We start from the raw sequence: 12,881 nt of genomic DNA, 5'->3' as shown, positions 1-12,881 counted from the left end.
TTACAGCCCTCAGCCGCAAGATCCTGGGTTGTGGTAACCCAAGCAACGTAGAAACACACGCCCCCTGTTTGCTTGGCAACGGGATGACGCTGTGACGATACTGAGCAGGGAGCAGTCTGGAAAACGGAAGTGAGGCTCCGTGCACTGCACGGTTTCCGGCCACCCCTCCGTCCCAGCACCACACCGGATCCTGGTTGAATTAAGGGCCCTTCATACACCTATAAGGTAGGCACCTTTCCTATGCTTCACTGTGTAACCTGTATGCCTGACGAAGGAGCTTAGCGCTCCGAAACTGTTGCATTAAACTTTTGTTATCACCAATTTCCTGGAGTGCCGTGCGGTATGTAACCTACATACATACCATCAACTTGGATATATATATATTAGGGCGGAGTGAAAAAACTGAAATTGAGAAATTCAAAATCGGCTAGTGTGGGAAAGTTGTGACTTGACCTGAATAAGAAACGTGCAAAAGCATTTTGATCTGAGTCAACATCTTCTGTTCTGGCAAGAGGCCTAAAGTTTCACTTTTTAGGTGAAAATAACGAAACCTATGAAGATGTTCCAATCTAGTTATAATTATGTCAGGATGTTTTAGAGTGGTTCATTAATATACTTTAGCATAGTAAAAAACAGTATGAGCTTGTCCTAGTGCAAAGTGACTGACTGGCGGGAGAAAAAATCCCTAATAATTGACCCATTTTCATGGTCACAATTGTGAATATTGTGTGTTTTCTCCTGAACGTGTTTATAATAGAAGCACAAATACTCTAAATGGAATTTCAGTGACACTGTGTGAAATATAACACTGCATAATGGCCCTTAATCAGACCTGATCGCAGTACAAATTTGGGTACTTGTTTCCTAGCACGGCCACACCGATTCAGATCGGGGTGGTCGTGTCGGAAAAATCGGGTCGATCGCATCGCATGCGATTTGGTCGCATGCGATGCGATCGACGCGACCGACCGATTTTTGACCCGATTTTTTTCATTGAATCCAATGTAAATTGGGTCCCTGGGACCCAATTTTACATTGGATTCAATGAAAAAAATTCCCAACCCCCCCAAATTTAAGCGCGTTAACCCCAGCCCACGATAGACGCCAACCCGAAGCGTGGCGAGCGCAGCGAGCCCGCGAGGGGCGGCGGTACGCGTCCTCCGACCTTTTCATGCCCTACTATCCACGTCGGCGTGGAGTGAGAATAGAATAGTGTGGCGAGCGCAGCGAGCCACCGAGCCCGAAGCGTGGCGAGCGCAGCGAGCCCCGCGAGGGGACGCGGATACCTTCACAGGTAAACGCGTCCCTTCGCGGGCTTCACAGGTGTCCGTGTCGCCACGGACACCTGTGAAGCCCACAAGGGGACGCGTATAACTGTGAAGGTATCCGCGTCCCCTCGCCACGCTTCGGGCTCGGTGGCTCGCTGCGCTCGCCACACTATTCTATTCTCACTCCACGCCGACGTGGATAGTAGGGCATGAAAAGGTCGGAGGATGCGTACCGCCGCCCCTCGCGGGCTCGCTGCGCTCGCCACGCTTCGGGTTGGCGTCTATCGTGGGGTGACGACGGGGACATCTATAATGTGAAATGGGTCATATTGGCCCATTTCACATTTTTTTCACATTTTTACAGCATTTCAATGTTAAAAAATATTTTAACATTGAAGCCTATGCAAAAATCGGGTGCATCGCGTCGCATCGCGTCGGGACCAATGTTAATGGTCCCGACCGACGCGATGCCCCCGATATTTTACCTTTCCCGACAAGATTTCAATGTTAAAATATTTTTTAACATTGAAGTCTATGGAAATATCGGGGGCATCGCGTCGGTCGCGTCGGGACCAATGTTAATGGTCCCGACCGACGCGATGCCCCCGATATTGTCTCCTAGCCGGCAAAATGGACCTGATTTCAAAAGAAATCGGGTCCATCGGGGGTAATCGTGTCCCTTAAGTAAGGGACACGATTACTTAAGATTGTGGCCGTGCTAGGAAACAAGTACCCAAATTTGTTTTCAAAATGGGCAAAACAAATGCTGCATTGCAGGTGGGGCAGATGTAACGTGCGGAGAGAGTTAAATTTGGGTTGGGTGTGTTGAAACTGAAATCTACATTGCAGTGTAAAAATAATGCAGCAGGTATTTACCCTGCACAGAAACAAAATAACTCAACACAAATCTAAAGGTGGCCATACATCTACAGATCGATTGTCAGATCTGGCTGGTTGGAACAAATACCTGGTAATAGATAAAAATGAGGGAAGATCCGCGCTCTTATTTGTATTGGCAGCTCCGCTTTTTATAAGTAGTGGAAAAACGGGGGGTATTGGAGCGCTCTATGTATAAAATATTTATAATAATATTTATAATAAATTGTGTAGATAAAAATAATAATAAAGACAGAAAAAATGGCAAAAGTAAAGAAAAACTTAGCAAAAATAGAATAACGAGTGGACACCTGTAAAGGAATTAATATGTTAAGAATTGGAATTTCCAATGTTTACACTCTTTAAGTGAACTAGTGTGGAGTTGCCTGTCCTATCTCACCCTAACTACAAGCCGGCGGCGCCGCACGGAGGTTGCGATGCGTTGCCGCGGCTTTGTGTACCTTCTCCCGTATGGCAGCGGGGATGCAGCTGTCAGGTCCCGATGTTCGCCGGCGTCCCGGCACGGCTTCTGATGTTGTTCTTGCTGGCTGCTGGGTACTTCAAGGGGATGAGGCAGGTGGGCTCTGCTGAATCTGCTCCAACGCGTTTCATGCCGCAAGGGCACTTTTTTCAAGGATGCAGTTTGTTTAAAAGTTCCGCTTTTTTATTCTAAAATCTTTATTGATAAAACAGGAAGTTGCTGGACGGATGTCCTCATTTTTTGGTGGGAACCTCATGGGTTCTTAGTCTTCGTGGTGCCACTCGTTTATTCATTGAAAAAAGGGGTTGGAAGAAATTTGAAAAATTAAAAAATCACTATAAAAATAAAAATGAATATAAATTTGAAATAACTGAAGAATGGTTTTTTAAAAAGGCATTTTATGTACTTGAAAGAGATGATTTTTCTGGGTCCAGTAAGGACTCTTAGGGTTCAGAGGATGTTACACATATTGTTTTTATTCTTAGTCCAGAAAGGCGTTGAGTTCTATATCTATATTTAGCCCCCGAGGGTGGAGAGTTTTTAGTTCAAAAATCCATCGCATTTCATTCTTTAAGAGATCTTTGACAATGTCTCTGTCTCCTCCCCTCCAGTTTTTGTGAATCTTCTGTATTGCTATGAATTTTAATTCTGTTGGGTCTTTATTGTGATATTCAAGGAAGTGATTTGATACACTATGCGTAGTTAGGCCTCTTCTTATGTTGTAGATATGTTCTGCTATCCTGATTCTTGTTTTTCTTTTTGTTTGGCCGATGTATTGAAGTTTGCATGGGCATTCTAAGAGGTAAATGACCCCCTCTGTTTCACAACTGACCTGGTCTTTAATCTTGTATTGTTTGTCTGTGATGTTGGATTTGAAGTTTTTTACTGATTTGGTGCTGGTGGGTTTCAGTTTGCAGCCTTTGCAGTTCCCACAATTGTGGAAGCCTCCATTGGTTTGATGGATTTTTGTTTGATCAGTTGGTACATAGCTTGCTGTGATTTCTTGTTTCAGATTTTTGGCTCTTTTGTAAATTATCCTTGGTTTGTCGGAAATGATGGTTTGTAATGATTCATCTAGATGAAGAATATGCCAGTTCTTTTTAATCATGTCTTCTATCTGTTTGGAGTTACTGTTGTATTGTGTGATGAACGCTGTGTCGTGGGTTTTGTTTTCTTCTTTGTTTTTGTACTTTAGTAAATCTTCTCTTTTTATTTTTTTGACTGTGGTGGTGTGTTTTTGCAATTGTTCTTCTTTGTAACCTTTTGCTTTGAAATTGTTAATCATCAGTTGGCTCTGTTGTTCAAATGTTTCTTGTTCTGTGCAGTTGCGTTTTAATCTTCGCAGTTGGCCTCCTGGTATGTTGTTTAACCATTTAATATGAGGATTACTGGATGCGGGGAGCATGTTGTTGCCTGAGACTTCTTTGATGTGTGTTTTGGTATTAATGGTATTATTTTTGATGTAGATTTCTAAGTCCAGGTATATGATCTCTTGTTTGCTGTGGGTAGTGGTGAACTCCAGATTTAGGTTATTAGAATTCATATATTCAGTGAACCTTTTTAAGTCTTCTTCTTCCCCCTCCCAGACTAAGAAGACATCGTCGATATATCGACGCCAGACGACAAGATGTTTTTTTGTACACATTATTGTTCCAGATGTTGTCATCCTCCCATTTTGCAACAAATAAATTAGCATAACTTGGGGCCAGGGGGTCCCCATGGCCGTGCCACACAGCTGCAGATAGAATGTATCGTTATACCAAAAATAATTGTGCGATAAAATAAAGTCGATATTTGCCATGATGAAATTTATCTGTTCATTGTTGAGATCTGATTGTGTTTATAGATAGTGGCCTGCGTGATCACATCCCTTCTCATGTTGAATACAGGTGTACAGAGATTTGACATCTGCTGTACAGAGTATGTAGTTATCTTTCCATTCAATTGTTTCAAGTATTTGCAGGATGCTGGTGGTGTCTTGGAGATAACTTTTTTGTTCTTTGACTAAATGTTGAAGAAAACTGTCTGTGTACTTTGATAAATTGGATGTTAATGATTGGAGACCAGATATGATTGGCCTGCCTGGGGGGTTTTTGGTGTCTTTGTGTATCTTCGGTAGGAAGTAGAACGTGGGGATTTTTGGATTCTGTTGTGAGAGGAATTTATGTTCTTTTTCATTCAGGATTCCAATGTCAAGACCTTCTTGGAGGTGTTCTGATAATTCTTTATTGTATTGATTTGTGGGGTCTGATTTTAGTATTTTGTATGTGGAGGCATCTGAAAGGAGATTTTCTGCTTCTCTTTCTTAGTTATCCTTAGACATGATGACGACTCCTCCGCCTTTGTCGGCTGGTTTGATGATTATAGAGTCATCTGACTTCAGGTCTTTTATCGCTTTCTTTTCCATTTTTGAAATGTTTCGTTGTATTTTTTGGTTGTCTGGTATTTTTTCAATTTCTGCTTCTATTAATTTCTCGAAGGTACTTATGTATGGGCCTTTGAGATGGGTTGGATTAAACGTTGATGTTGGTCTCAGTTCTGTGTGTTTGAATGAATCGGTGACTATTGATTGTGGATAGCTGTTTTCTTTTTGTTTATAAAATTTTTTAATGCAAAGTTTGCGAGTGAATTTCTGCACATCCATGTACAAATCAAATTTATTGATTTTTGATTCAGGAGCAAATTTGAGTCCTTTTTGCAGAACTGCAATTTCTGTTTCTGTGAGAGATTTGTTGCTCAAGTTATATACTGTTAATTTTTGTTCTTTAATTTTTTCTTCATCTTTTAGCAACTTTTTGGTTTTTCCGCTTCCTCTTGAGCCTCTATATCGATGTTTATCTTTTGTTTTTTGTATGTTGCCCCTCTTTGGTCTGGTGGTTTCTTGATGCCATGTGTAACGTCTAAAAAATCATAGTTTTCATCATCTGAGGTCTCGTTGTCGGTATCCTCTTCTAATTGTCTCTTTGAGGTTTTTGCCCTGGCTCCTTCTCTTTCTTCATTTTTTCTTTGAATTAATTCTGCCAGATTAGTTCTATTGGTGTTTTCTTCTTCTATGGCTTTTTGTTTGCCCTGGTTGTATGATTCTCTGATGTTTGTGTTGTTGCTGTAGGTGAAGTTTCTTTTATTATATGGTTGGTATCGCCTGTCAGTTGCTTGTGTTGGTTCTTGGTTGATAAGGGGTTTTCTTTTGTTTTGATATTGCTAAAAATGTGGTGTATACTCTTTTCTTTGTCTTTGTGGTTTTTGTTCTTTGGTATACGTTCCTATTCTTTTTTCCTTTTTCTTGTAGAGATCTGATTCGTCCTGATCTCTCTTGTATTTCTTTTGTTTAATTTATTGAAGTCTTCCATTTTTCTTAGACTTTCGAATCTGGTCTCATATATTTTTATGTTGTCATTAATTAAATTCAATGATGTCTGTCTATCTTCTATTATTAATTTCATTAATTCTATGGAACTGTTGTCCAAGATGGTGTTCCATTTTTCATGAAACGATGGTATGGTTGGTTGAAATGTACATGTCTTCTGTAATCTTAATCCTCTGGGGATCATCTGATTCTCTATATATTTTTTCATAGTGGCGATCTCCCACCATTGTTTCACTTCTTGTGTATATAGTTTCTCCAATTTGAAGAATTGGTTGCAGAAGTTTTCTTCATTTTCTGGTGGCACTGTGATGATATTGTCTTTAGAAAAAATGTTGTTAATATTTTGCCTTTTATTTTCGTTTTGTATATGAATCGACTTGTATGTCGACATGATGCGGCAGCGGTTCAGTTTTTTGACAATAGATAAAAATGAGGGAAGATCCGCGCTCTTATTTGTATTGGCAGCTCCGCTTTTTATAAGTAGTGGAAAAACGGGGGGTATTGGAGCGCTCTATGTATAAAATATTTATAATAATATTTATAATAAATTGTGTAGATAAAAATAATAATAAAGACAGAAAAAATGGCAAAAGTAAAGAAAAAGACTTAAAAAGGTTCACTGAATATATGAATTCTAATAACCTAAATCTGGAGTTCACCACTACCCACAGCAAACAAGAGATCATATACCTGGACTTAGAAATATACATCAAAAATAATACCATTAATACCAAAACACACATCAAAGAAGTCTCAGGCAACAACATGCTCCCCGCATCCAGTAATCATCATATTAAATGGGTAAACAACATACCAGGAGGCCAACTGCGAAGATTAAAACGCAACTGCACAGAACAAGAAACATTTGAACAACAGAGCCAACTGATGATTAACAATTTCAAAGCAAAAGGTTACAAAGAAGAACAATTGCAAAAACACACCACCACAGTCAACAAAATAAAAAGAGAAGATTTACTAAAGTACAAAAACAAAGAAGAAAACAAAACCCACGACACAGCGTTCATCACACAATACAACAGTAACTCCAAACAGATAGAAGACATGATTAAAAAGAACTGGCATATTCTTCATCTAGATGAATCATTACAAACCATCATTTCCGACAAACCAAGGATAATTTACAAAAGAGCCAAAAATCTGAAACAAGAAATCACAGCAAGCTATGTACCAACTGATCAAACAAAAATCCATCAAACCAATGGAGGCTTCCACAATTGTGGGAACTGCAAAGGCTGCAAACTGAAACCCACCAGCACCAAATCAGTAAAAAACTTCAAATCCAACATCACAGACAAACAATACAAGATTAAAGACCAGGTCAGTTGTGAAACAGAGGGGGTCATTTACCTCTTAGAATGCCCATGCAAACTTCAATACATCGGCCAAACAAAAAGAAAAACAAGAATCAGGATAGCAGAACATATCTACAACATAAGAAGAGGCCTAACTACGCATAGTGTATCAAATCACTTCCTTGAATATCACAATAAAGACCCAACAGAATTAAAATTCATAGCAATACAGAAGATTCACAAAAACTGGAGGGGAGGAGACATTGTCAAAGATCTCTTAAAGAATGAAATGCGATGGATTTTTGAACTAAAAACTCTCCACCCTCGGGGGCTAAATATAGATATAGAACTCAACGCCTTTCTGGACTAAGAATAAAAACAATATGTGTAACATCCTCTGAACCCTAAGAGTCCTTACTGGACCCAGAAAAATCATCTCTTTCAAGTACATAAAATGCCTTTTTAAAAAACCATTCTTCAGTTATTTCAAATTTATATTCATTTTTATTTTTATAGTGATTTTTTAATTTTTCAAATTTCTTCCAACCCCTTTTTTCAATGAATAAACGAGTGGCACCACGAAGACTAAGAACCCATGAGGTTCCCACCAAAAAATGAGGACATCCGTCCAGCAACTTCCTGTTTTATCAATAAAGATTTTAGAATAAAAAAGCGGAACTTTTAAACAAACTGCATCCTTGAAAAAGTGCCCTTGCGGCATGAAACGCGTTGGAGCAGATTCAGCAGAGCCCACCTGCCTCATCCCCTTGAAGTACCCAGCAGCCAGCAAGAACAACATCAGAAGCCGTGCCGGGACGCCGGCGAACATCGGGACCTGACAGCTGCATCCCCGCTGCCATACGGGAGAAGGTACACAAAGCCGCGGCAACGCATCGCAACCTCCGTGCGGCGCCGCCGGCTTGTAGTTAGGGTGAGATAGGACAGGCAACTCCACACTAGTTCACTTAAAGAGTGTAAACATTGGAAATTCCAATTCTTAACATATTAATTCCTTTACAGGTGTCCACTCGTTATTCTATTTTTGCTAAGTTTTTCTTTACTTTTGCCATTTTTTCTGTCTTTATTATTATTTTTATCTACACAATTTATTATAAATATTATTATAAATATTTTATACATAGAGCGCTCCAATACCCCCCGTTTTTCCAAATACCTGGTAATATCTGAATGACAGTTTTTGGCAGTTTTCCAGCATTTCAAAGCAAAGTGCTCTCATCCATTACCAGTATTTTGTTCCAAACAGACAGATCGGACAATAAATCTGTAGATGTATGGCCACATTAACTCCCTCTGCACATGTTACATCTGCCCCACCTGCAGCTGCATTACAGCATATAATTATGCCAAAGATAAGCCAATATATTAACAGTTAAATACATTAAAGTGCATTATGCTGTAATAAGTATTGCTGATCAATCCTGCCTAGCAGGGCCGTCTTTTTGTATGGGCTTAATGGGCACTTGCCCAGGGGCCCCAGGCGTATAAGGGCTCTATGTTGATAGCTGAGGATCCCCTTTTTCCAGGGATACCAGAATTTTGAAAATCGGCCCTGGGGAACTGCAGATATCCAACTTCAAAGCAGCAGTCCACATCCGACCTGTTAATTACAATTTCCAGTCATATTTCTCAGGTTCTCTCTGACACTAGCGGCTTGTCTCTATCATGCCCAGAACCAGAGATATCAGCCTTCAAGCAGCCGGTCCCTGCTCCAGCTCCAAACGTCTGGTGTAGTTTTATATTTTTGTCAATGGATTGCTCTGGCTCCTGATCTCTGATCCCCAAGTCCCCAGCACCTCCTGAAAGTTGAGACTCTAGGTTTTTATACTAGGCTAAGAAATCTATTTCCAGATAATGGCGATATCTGCAGTCAAACAAGCTGCCTTTCCACCGGAAAATGACGAATATTAAGCCCACTCCATTATCCAACCGTCCCCTGTGTATAAAACACCCCCTACCTCCCTGGAAGTCATTTACAAGGGACCCTTCATACAGCTCAGTGCCCCCTTCCACACGATAGTGTTCACCCTCCCACCACCTGTGCAGTAAAGGAGTAATTAGCAGAAGTTACTGCTCCAGGTCCTACATGTTTAATGGAAGATAGAGCACCCCTTGCCACCCGTGGGACATCACAGCTGCTGCTGATACCACCCCCCACCCCTAGGAGGGGAGAATGGGTAAGGGCCCCAGTGCATTGCTTTGCCCAGGTGCCCACACTGCTGTTAAGACGGCCCTGCTGCCTAGAAATGAACACAGTGATTGGCATATATGTACTGCTGGACACCACTCATAGAATGATTAACCTGTTATTTTTTGAATCAATGTATTTGTTTATTTATTTATTTATTTACAGTTTCTTATATAGCTCAGCAGATTCCGTTGCGCTTTACAATAGTAGACAGTGATAAAACAAACTGGGTAATGACAGACAGACTTGGGGGTTAGAGGGCCCTGCTGCAAGCTTACAATTTATTACATCATAATACACTTCAACGTATTTAACAGTTAATATATTGGCTTATCTTTGGCATAATTATATGCTGTAATGCAGCCCAATCATGTTCCCAGTTTAGGGGATGCAACACTGTTTTTCTGTCAATAAACAGAAGTGATATGTAACATGATACATTAGACAGTTTACACTGTTACTTGTAAAACTTATTGTAACAGTTACTGTTTTTCAATAAGACTGCAACAGTTATTTCTTATTTATATACACAGGATTGTCTATCTTTGTATATGCACTGCAAAGAGAGCAGCATAAATCCAATTTCATGTAGTTCAGTGACACTGTGTGAAATATAACACTGCATAATGGGACCTGATCGCAGTACAAATTTGTTCTCAAAATGGGCAAAAAAATGCTGGACTGCAGGTGGGGCAGATGTAACATGTGCAGAGAGATTTAAGGTGGCCATACATCTACAGATTTATTGTCCGATCTGTCTGGTTGGAACAAAATCCTGGTAAAAGATGAGAGCAAATGACAGTTGACCATTTGCTTTGAAATGCTGAAAAACTGTCATTCAGATATTACCAGCTGTTTGTTCCAACCGGCCCAATCTGACAATCGATCTGTAGATGTATGGCCACCTTTAGATTTGTGTGAGTTATTTTGTTTCTGTGCAAGGTAAATACCGGCTGCATTATTTTTACACTGTAATTTAGATTTCAGTTTCAACACACCCACCCAAATTTAACTCTCTCAGCACGTTACATCTGCCCCACCTGCAATGCAGCATTTGTTTTGCCCATTTTGAGAACAAATTTGTACTGGGATCAGGTCTGATTAAGGGCTATTATGCAGTGTTATATTTCACACAGTGTCACCGACATTCCATTTAGAGTATTTGTGCTTCTTCTATTATAAACACGTTCAGGAGAAAACACACAATATTCACAATTGTGACCATGAAAATGGGTCAATTATTAGGGATTTTTTCTCCCACCAAAGTCATTCACTTTGCACTAGGACAATCTTGTACTCTCTTTTACTATGCTAAAGTATATTAATGAACCACTCTAAGACATCCTGACATAATTTTAACTAGATCGGAGCATCTTCATAGTTTTCGTCATTTTCACCAAAAAAGTGAAACTTCAGGCCTCTTGCCAGAACAGAAGATGTTGACTCAGATCAAAATGCTTTTGCACGTTTCTTATTCAAGTCAAGTCACAACTTTTCCACACTAGCCGATTTTGAATTTCTCAATTTCAGTTTTTTCACTCCGCCCTAATATATATATATATATATATATATATATATATATATATATATATATATATATGGGGAAAAAAAGGGGGGGGGGGCACACAGTGCGCTCAATGAGAGTAATGGATAGAGCTGCAACCCTGAAAGGATCCCCTGTTAGATGGGACCCGGGTAAAGAAATGGAGAAAGGTGGGGTATTCAGGGTGCGCTACAGAGACCTTATACAATTGGACTGTACAATTCAAATGTTAAAAAACAATTTATTAAAAAAATGCTCACAGGAGCGTAGCAGTTTAAACACAAGGTCCAATTACAGATACTGTGAACTGAAGGTATAACAATCTGTATATTCAAACGGTAGATGGATGTCCATAAACGACAATTAAGCCCAACGCGTTTCGTCGTTCACACGACTTCCTCAGGGGCATGGCATAATATGATTGTCACACTGTAAATTACAATACAAAACGTCAATCAGTAAAGACTTCTTAAAAAAATTTTTGGTTGTACAAAAGTTAACTAAAACGTACAGTACGAATGGGAAAGGGAGCGGCAGGTGTAAGGAAAAAAGGACAGAGATATATAGTTGAAGTGAATAGATCCTTCAGGATCACATACCGGATTTATAGTAAAACTCTAGGATACTCCTAGGAGGCGCAATAATTTTGGCTGTAGAGACTTGATGGGTCTACAACTATAGACGTGGTATCCTAAAATGGGAACCAATAGAATCCTCCATAAAGCATCAATCAGAACACAAGTGTGGGAGACAGGGGGGACAGATTGGAGAAAGCAATACATACCACTAGCCGTAGTGTATATGGGTATAGGAATAGATATTCTCGATGTGAAAAAAAGATATCTGGTAATGGAAATAAGATATGGCTCCAATTAGATGAAGAGCATATAGAAAGGTTGCAAAATCTGACAGCCATAAATTAACTGCCAGGCTGGCGTACATAGGTTATCCACATATAAAATCCAATTAAGATGTCTGCTAATTGATTAATGCAGAAACATTATATTGGTGTTGACCATTTTATACAAAACTTTTACAAAGTACAATAAAAATACATATCGTGACACACAATGGCCCTATAATGGCCAAATACCAAAAAAAAGGGGGGAGTGTCACTTGCTAATATTGAGCTGTGACTTCAAAGCTTCAGTTATAGGTGGGTAAAGTGAACAACTTACTTGGTCTTCCAGTCAAAGTAGTGAACTGCTAGGCTCCACAGTAGTGAATGACTGGGAGAGAGTTGGCTGGCTATATATAGTGAGGGACTAAAACGTCACTTCCTGTTACCTGTGTTTGATCTAAGTGCAAAAAAAACCTTTTCTGGGTATCCTATGTGCCTTATTAAATAGCTGTGATGTATAGTGCCTTGGGCGCCACATTAGGAGTGTAAGTTACATGGTGGGAAAATTCTATCCCCATGAGAAACGTTATTAATAAATCAGTTGGAACGCATGGTGGAATCACCATGCGTTCCAGTTACGTCATATCCGCTCCTGCAGGTGTGGGCACAATGTGGGGGGAGTGGGCTCTGTGCTGAATGATGATAGGTTCCGTTGGTGACGTGTGGTGGAACGCTGTATGCGCTCCAGCACTGAGCGCTGTCAGCGTGCGTGTGGAGGAGTGCGCTTGAGGGAGCTGGGCGCCGTCCTTGTGGAGCGCAATATGCGTTCCAAACTGTGGGCGTAAGGGGAGTGCTTAGCAGGCCTAAAATATTCAGTGATAGATAAAGAGGGGAAATGCGGACATCCGGTATGTGGAACGCAATGCGTGCCACAGTGTAAACACTGAATAAGTGTGTATCAATGGCTGGTATTGGAATAAAGTTCT

The 12,881-nt window shown here is 40.2% G+C and overlaps 1 protein-coding gene and 1 long non-coding RNA gene across 5 annotated transcripts in view; both read right to left on the bottom strand.

The window, feature by feature from the left end:
* LOC146069168 (ras-related protein Rab-8A) overlaps nucleotides 1–12,881 on the bottom strand; it is a 454,991-nt gene that overhangs the window by 109,777 nt on the left and 332,333 nt on the right. The gene's annotated exons all lie outside the window — the stretch shown is intronic.
* LOC146027266 (uncharacterized) lies at nucleotides 11,166–11,900 on the bottom strand. Its single transcript, XR_014454727.1, has 3 exons — nucleotides 11,839–11,900; nucleotides 11,654–11,745; nucleotides 11,166–11,483 (listed from the first exon to the last, which is right to left on the bottom strand). It is a non-coding gene; the product is annotated as an uncharacterized LOC146027266 (long non-coding RNA).

Source organism: Crinia signifera, chromosome 1 (genome assembly GCF_055691185.1).
Source record: "Crinia signifera chromosome 1, ASM5569118v1, whole genome shotgun sequence".
NCBI lineage: Eukaryota > Metazoa > Chordata > Amphibia > Anura > Myobatrachidae > Crinia > Crinia signifera.
Note: the sequence above shows the minus strand (reverse complement) of the source record. Positions and strands in the feature narration are given on the sequence as shown.